We start from the raw sequence: 8,532 nt of genomic DNA on the forward strand, positions 1-8,532 counted from the left end.
AACTTTCAAAAACATAACAATAAAATCTACATAACATTTCTATAAGTGATTAAGCATGAAAATCACAAAGGACACATTTAAAAATTATGTTGAAAATCAGGTTCAAAAGAACTTCATTGTCTACTTTCTTATAAGGACAACATTTAACTGGGGCTTTATTAAAGGTTCTGAGATTAAGTCCATTATCATCAAGGTGGGAGCATGACCGTGTCCAGGCAGGAAAAGAGCAGAATCTGAGGATTCTGCATTTTCATCTAAAGCCCTCTAGGAGAATATTGGCTCCCCCATGGTTAAGAGAGGTGTCTTCTTGCTTATGCCCACAGTGACACACTTCCTCCGAAAAGGTCCAACCTACTCCAACAAGGCCACACCTCCTAATTTTACTACTCCCAGAGCCAAGTATATTCATACTACAATATACTACTCCATGGCCCTCCATAGTCTTGTTCAAATCTATTTCAAATCAATCTATTGGGGACCACAACTAATCATAGCATAATAAAAAACACATTTAGTCCAACTTCTAAAGTCCCTTGAAGGAGGAACTGTGTGAGGACTTCAGTATAAGCAGGAGCCATGTAGCTACAAGGCATCTCCTGAAGCCTACTGGAGCCTACTAAATGACAATTGTCTGAGAGTCTAATGGTAACTGATACAGAACATTGGGAACTGCAAACAGTGGAACACTCAGTACTTCTTAGGAAAAAAAAAAAAAGTGTATAGCACCCTCTCAGAGTGTGGTACACCTAGATCTTAAATCATTAATAATTCAACGTAGCCTTATGGCAATTCTTGGTATTTAAAAATCATTATGTTTAATCTTTGCACACCAAGAAAAATTTTGCTATTTCCATGTTACATTTTGATTTACATATACTTTATGCTCATTATAAGTAGTAAGATTTCAATGCATACTATCAAACCTTTGAAAAAATCAAGTACTGACCAAAATATATTCATATATTTTATGCAAATGCTTTTAAAAAGTCTGTACATTTATCTCTGTTGTTTTTTCAAATAAAGTGTTTAAATTTAAAAAACGGGGTGGAGGAGATGCTTTCTTGCGACCAGTGAGTCATGGGTAGAGGATATTAAAAAAGCTTGCAGCAGCATTCACATGAGCTTGCTCTGGTATTTCTCACTTACTCCCAGAGTCTATGCAATTGATTCTGAGTAAGTATACCTCCAACCCCCAAGGACAAGTAGGATCTAGCAGTAGGTGTTCCAGGGCATGGGTAGCATCATTTATAAAAGTCTCAACAGTTTTTAAAATCAAAAGTTCAATGTCTTTTCTGAGCTGTATCCAATCACTTAACTGTAATCCCCAAAGCAAGACAGGAAACCAGCTGTGCTAACTACAAACTATACATCTACTTGTCTGATGTCAAAGCGGTCTTTAGATCTTCAACTCCTTTTTCATCTCTGTTCACTGTACTAAACATTTTTCTCCTGGGCTTGTTCCATCTGTTAGATTTTCTTTGCAGGTATCTACTGCTTTAGTATCTTTAATATTTTGGTGTCTCCAAGTCAACTTCAACTTAGCTTCTTGTTCCAATGTTTGGGATCCACACACGATCTTGTGGGCTTCTCCAAAAGGCTCGGGTCACTCCTCAAGCTCTGTCCTCTCTAACACTCTAGGCTTTAGTTAACTGTATTCTACTGCTCCTTCTGATGGTCAGGCAATGGTAGTACCATCTCCAGTATGCTGGGGTCATCTGTTGCAACTAGGCTTCACCAGTAACCTCATATAAGCTCTCTTCATGGTGCCAAAACTCAACACTACACACTATGATCATATAGCTAAGACATAAAAAATATTGAATATTAAAAGGCAATATTTGATATGACTTGGAAGTAATCATTGAAGAAATTCACTCTATTTGTTTAACTTTATATTGAAAATAGAACCTTCTCTCATATATTTCAAATACAATTTTGCCCCCTCCACTCCTCTTAGTCCTCCCTCAACTCTCCTCTCCCCCCTCTTCATTCTTACACTTTTCTAATAAAATCACCACTCCAAGAGACAATAGCCAAACAGAACAAAACAAGAAATAATATAACAAGGCAAAGGCCCTCATATCCAGGCTTGAGAAGTTACTACAATAGGAAATCTGGAGTCCCAAAAGCAAACATAAGAGTATGAGGTAAAGCAACTCTCAGGACTCCTACAGAAACTCCAAGGTAATAATGACCATGACTTATACACAGTGGACCTGGTGCACACACGAGGAGGCCTGGTGTTTGCTGCTTCACTCTCTGGTAACCGACATGTGTCTTGCTCAGTTTACACAGTAGAACATTCTTCTGGAGCCCTACATCCTCTTCTCATCTTACAATCTTTCTTTCCCCCTTCCCATGGGATTCCTATATTTCAGAGGGGAAGTACCCATAAAGACCACCAATGTAGCTGTATCTTTGTTTCTGTCTCTGGACAAAACACTGAACATTTGGTAAGTCTTCAGTAGGAAATATAAGGCTTTGGAAAGAAATAGATAATTTAGAAGATGATAAATTTAACCCCCAGAAGTCCATGATTCTACTAGTAACTTTGCTGTAAATAATGAATGAATAATAATTACAATCTCTGTTGCACATATAATGCCATTATAATATTTGTAAATAGAGATGACATGAAAGAGTAGCTAAAATGTATTCATAGAATGAAAGAAATGTTAGGTAAGGGAAACTCTTCTTAAAAAGAAGTGAAAAAAAATTAAATTTGTATTAGCAAAACACATAAAACAATACATGGGGGTAAATTACATTCACAGCAGCAAATGCTTTAAAGATATACCTACCCTTTTTTATCCCAATATTAATATTGTAATTATGCTTAATTTATTTAATGTTAATCAGTAGCAAGTATTGATAATTACGATGCCTACTGATCTTAAAGCCTAATTACAAACTGAATTATTAGTTTGAACTCAACAAAATATAGAAATCAAAGTTTATTTTATATTTGTTTACTATCTAAAATATATTTCATTAATTTAAAATGTATTTGAGTCTTTGAAATAACAAAAATATGTCTGATATCAAGTGACATTTTTATTCTACAATTGAACATACAAATATGAAATAGCTAAAAGGATTAACTGAGCATGACAGGTAGATGGTTTCCTAATGAATACTATTTTCTCACAATTTACCTGCCCTGTCACCTGTTTGATTGGTACTACATCTATTTACAAATGTGGTCAATGACAGTGACTTACATCAAAGAGTGATATGAGCTGCAGAAACAAAGCTTGTCACAGAGTTGGATGTCAGAGTTTTGTTGCAGTAAATATTAGAAAAAGGAAACTTACATTCCCAGCAACCCAGTAAAATCAGAAGCTTGTAATTTACCAATCAGGTTTATATCACTAAATTCTCACTCCACAAAACATCCACACAATAAACTCAGGGCCCATTTATGTTGATCCAAACTACCCACCTAGATAAGTCAGACTGTCATGTAAATATGCATAAATTACAAAATATTCTGGTAGCAACGGACCTGCCACGTGAACTGGATGCCTCCTCTACCTACATGTTGTCTCCATCTCCTCCCCATTTAAAAAGGAAACTCTCCTTCTCCTGGTCTTCATTTTCCTCTCTCTGACCCGGAAGTCCTACCTACTCCTTGTCCAATGATTGTTCCCCTGAGATCTTTTTCACTGATCAATCACAGGCCTTGCCTTGGGTTTAGCCTGCACTCACTTGCATACAGATATCAACAGGGTTTTTTTTTTTATGTTCTCATAAGAATATTCACAGTATGATATTTTGTCAGTATGAGTTAGGTGTGGTGGTACAATTCTGTCACCATAGACTTATGGAGGAAGAAATTCAATAATTTTCTATCTACCTAATGTGCTTGATACCAAACTGATAACCAGGAAATTCTTTACTAACAACGAAATTAACAAACTAACAAACAATGATAAATTATGTACAATATAAACAAGCACTTAAGCAGTTAATAGAGTTTTGAGAGCATCCTTGTAGGTGACTTTTCCCTCAAATCATTGTGTAAGCATGCTGTTTTTTTCAGGTAAAGGAATTAAAGTTAATTAATCACTCTGAATTGGAGTATGTAAAGTAAGTGAGATTGCCATATCAAATTCTCTCAAAAGCATATATGCTTATAATTAACTCCCAGGTTGTGTGACATATAATTATTAGATAAAACATCACATAGATTGAAGTTGCATGCAACATGACTTCTCAATACAAATGCACACTAATAATGATCATTCACACAAACCATATTTCGTACTTCATTTTTATTAATTCATTTAAAAAATGTGCACAGATGATTTCTAAAATGTGCTTCTGGTGAGAGAGCAAATATGAGTTTCTAAATGTCATATCAGAAAAGTAATAACTACCTTACTTATTCAAAGATAAATGAATTTACTCAAACATGCTGACATGAGTAATTATATCCTTGACTAAAATCACAATAAGTTGAAATGTCCAAGTATTAATTTATTTGTGTATTCTAAATATAAACCTGGTATCAGTAGTAATTATGAAGATATAATTAAATTGCAAGGCACCATATGTGGAGACTTTTATAGCTGCCTTTATATTGATTACACATAATTTTTATAGCCAGTTCCTTTTAAGTTTATAAGAGAATATAGCAATTAAATACTTTTATTTTACTACATTATAAATGAGGCAGTGTAACTGCTGTGGAAATGCTGTCTGGTCTGAAATTCACATATTCCACTATATTTAATAGTACTCTTCTTACCATTTTTAAGAACTACAAACATTACATTTAGTTTTTAAGCATATGTAATTTCTAAAAAGATAGTGAATTATATATCAATAGGTATAAAATAAAAAAAAATACTATTTATCTTGATCTAGGAAAATAGTGTAGGCACCAGTAAAGATTAGTATTAACAGCTGCCTAATTGTTAAACTTCAAGCCCAAGACAAAGGGCTAAGGTTCTCACTTAACATATCAAAACAGAAGTGGCCATGAAGTTCTCCCAGAATCCCTCAATTCGTATATATCTGGTAGGGTACATATGACATGAGTAATTATATCCTTGACTAAAATCACAATAAGTTGAAATGTCCAAGTATTAATTTATTTGTGTATACTAAATATAAACCTGGTATCAGTAGTAATTATGGAGATATTTATGGCTAGTATGCTATGCTTTCTACCCTGAATTCTTCAGCCCAGGAGCTGGGATGTCCTATCCCCAGGTTATTACATAAATAATCCAGTGATTTAGTCACCCACTCCTTTTATCATTGGATTCTGGCTATTATGCCTGGTTCCCCCTCTCTCCAATTTACCACATGGCCTAAATCAGCGTGGTCCTAGATACTGTATTCTGCCAGATGTCTCTGCTTCTGGCTGTGCTCTCCCATATAACTATAGTAAACTTTCTCCTGCACCATACCTAGGAGCAGTCATACCTTGTCCTTTCCTTTTCTTTTTATTTATTTATTTTATTTCTTTTACCTATAAAATAGGATATTTGCACCTCTGTAAGTCATTTTTTAAGTTTTTACTGTCCTAAATTGTTTATAAGATATGAATTTTATAAATATTACGTGTATTAGTGGTAACGGTGAAACTGGAGTGTATTGCGCCTTCTCCAGGCTATAAGGCATGATCCACCAATAGTGTGGTGGAACTTGTGACCCTTTCCAACGCCATGACTCTTGTGGCCAGCAGATGTCAGCCTACATATCTCTCTGTGCTTGTGAACTGGTTTGGTGACCCACTGGGTGTCAGGATTTCTTCTGATAGCTTTATGGAATGAATCAATGAGGTTAACCTCAAAAAATTTGTATGTGGAATCTTCAACAACCCAGTAGGAATTCAGGACTCACAAAGCCCACAATGGCGCTTGGGCAAGTTTCAGCTGGTGGGGGGCAGGCTTGCCATAACTTGCAACCTTAGGAACTAGCTGTTTGCGACCACCACCTGGGGACAGGAATCCTGTAAATGACCTAACCTTGCTTAGCCTTGTACCCCAGCCTTTGTGCTCTATCAGGCCGGGTGGGGCAGGGAGCCCTGTGCAACTTGGAGAGCTTTCAGTGTTGCCGGCAGCGGACCCTCAGAAGAAAGCACATCGCTTCGGACTGCTTCTTCCTTCAGAGCTCCTGGATATACTTGTATGCACCCATCTTGGATCACCTGATGGCTGCCACTAGAGGAAAGGAGGTTCTAAGTCATTTAATTCCATGCTCTTTAGTGCTTAGTCACTTTGTATTTTACCATGTCATTATAGATATTACACAATAGCTCAATTAAAAATATTTTGTTTAACTCAAATCTTAAATGAATATTTGAAACAGCATAACAGTTCTTCTATTGAATGTTACAAATACATTTATATAAAAGTCCATTATTGAGGATCATTTTATTATAATTTATATGAAAACAAGTTATTTTTATCTGGAAATAATCCTATTCTGAGAATAATAATAATAATATCATTTTATTAGAAAACATATGTCCTATTAAATGTAATGGTACCAATTTAGAAAAAAAAAAAAACCCTCTAAAGTTTACGTCCTTAACATACTATAACATGGTTGAACATTTAATGTGCTCAAAAATCCCATTTTGACTGCATGATAACATTTTCATGGTTTTGAAATACAAAATAGGAGTACATTCTAAACAAAATTTTCTTGAGAAATCAAACTGTTCCTCCAAAAGTTAATTTCTAATGTCCCTCTAAAGATATCAATATAAAAAAGAACAAAACACACCACCAGTAGCCATATAAAATACATAGCTAATTGAGCCACAGGAGGATCAGAAATTTGATGTTGGACACAGCAGCACAGAAACAAAGAATAAAGATTTCCTCAGATGTTGAACTTAGGGCATCGTGATGCTGAGCTCTAGTGATGAGGCACAGCACAGTGCTGCTTTTCCTGCAGATTCCATTTAAAATACTTTTCTGTCATATGGTAACACACAAAGCACTTTCTTAAATTGTTATCCCACTATAGATAGGGAGTCACATCAGCCTCCTGCTATAGACAAATCCAGGAGCACAAGAAAGGACTGTATGGTAAAGTAGATTCTGATTATAGATTCACAAGATAAAGAATGGTTTGATGTCAGTCTTATTTCCCTTTGTGCCTCTATCTGATGGTACAATTTATGGGTTTAATTATTTTATAAAGTAAGAATGTTCAAATAATCAATAATCTGCCAACCCCCAATTTCTCATTATTTTTTCTAATATAGTGTATTAATTTCTCATCATATTCATCTATGTTAAAATTATTTTCTTTTCTGCATATTTGCATATGTTAATTAAGAATTATTTGGAAAAAAATAAAATTTTGTGACGATAGAAATGAACTAACAAATTTTATTGATTTGATTCACAAACATATTCAGAAATTTAAATATTAATTAGTGAATAGAAAGATGATGCAACCTATAATGTAAGATTTACTGTGATGCAGAATGTGCTGACTGAACAAATTTAAATCACGATTAAAGAATTTCATGAGAAGAAAAGATCATCCAGAGACTGTCTCTCTGGGGATCCACCACATATGCAGCCACTAAACCCACACACTATCGCTGATGCCAAGTAGTGCTTACTGGCAGGAACCTGATATAGATGCCTCTTCAGAGACTCTGCCAGAGCCATACTGAGACAGAGAAGGATGATTGCAGCTAACCACCAGACTGAACATGGGGACCCCAATGAAGGTGCTAGAGAAAGGACTGAAAGAGCTGAAAGGGTCTGCAACCCCAAGGGAAGAATAAAATGATGAACAAGCCAAATCCACCACACCTCCTAGGGACTAAAACATCAACCAATGAGTTTGCATGGAGACACTCATGGCTCCAGGTGCATATACAGAAGAGGACAGCATTTTCTTACATCAGTGGGAGGATAGGCCTTTGATCCAGCAAAAGCTCATTATCCCAATGTAGGAGAATGCCAAGAAACTGCAGTGGGAGAGGGTAGTTGGGAGAGGGAATGCCTCCATGGAGACAATGGTGGGGAAGGGGGGATGGGATTTGGAAGAAGGGGATAAAATCTGAAATGTAAATACAGACAATATCAAATAAATAAATAAATGAGTAAATAAATAAATAAAAAAATAAGTCTAAGCACAATGAAAAAAACAATTTCATGAGAAAATATGAATATTTTATTGAAATAACAAATTGAATGTATTTGCTTCTTTCCATTTAAGATATAGAGGAGAAATTCCTTCAAACTGTGATTCTACTTCAATTGGAAAAAAATAATTTTCTAATTTGTAGATCATGATCAGAATTTCTGCTTCCATATTAATTAATTCAAGTGCCTCTCATCAAAGGTGGCAAACATTTCAAAGTATTGATCTAATGAGTTTGCCAAGGTCCTTCATCAATCTTTTTACCCCAATTCAGCATTTGAAACCAACTCAGGCCTAGAACTTCATAGCTTCAATTCTATTAATAGCATTATTTCAACCCATTTCTTAAAATTAACTTTAAAAGTCATTAATGAAGCATTTATTTAAATTCACTTAACGACAGTAGAG

The 8,532-nt window shown here is 35.2% G+C and overlaps 1 pseudogene across 1 annotated transcript; it reads right to left on the reverse strand.

The window, feature by feature from the left end:
* Positions 1–5,576: 5,576 nt before the first annotated feature.
* Positions 5,577–6,150, reverse strand: LOC308420899 (large ribosomal subunit protein eL15-like; annotated as a pseudogene). The gene has a single exon. The product of its transcript is annotated as a large ribosomal subunit protein eL15-like (transcript).
* Between the last annotated feature and the right edge of the window lie 2,382 nt (positions 6,151–8,532).

The sequence above is a fragment of the Micromys minutus genome (assembly GCF_963924665.1).
Source record: "Micromys minutus genome assembly, chromosome: 5".
Taxonomy (NCBI): domain Eukaryota; kingdom Metazoa; phylum Chordata; class Mammalia; order Rodentia; family Muridae; genus Micromys; species Micromys minutus.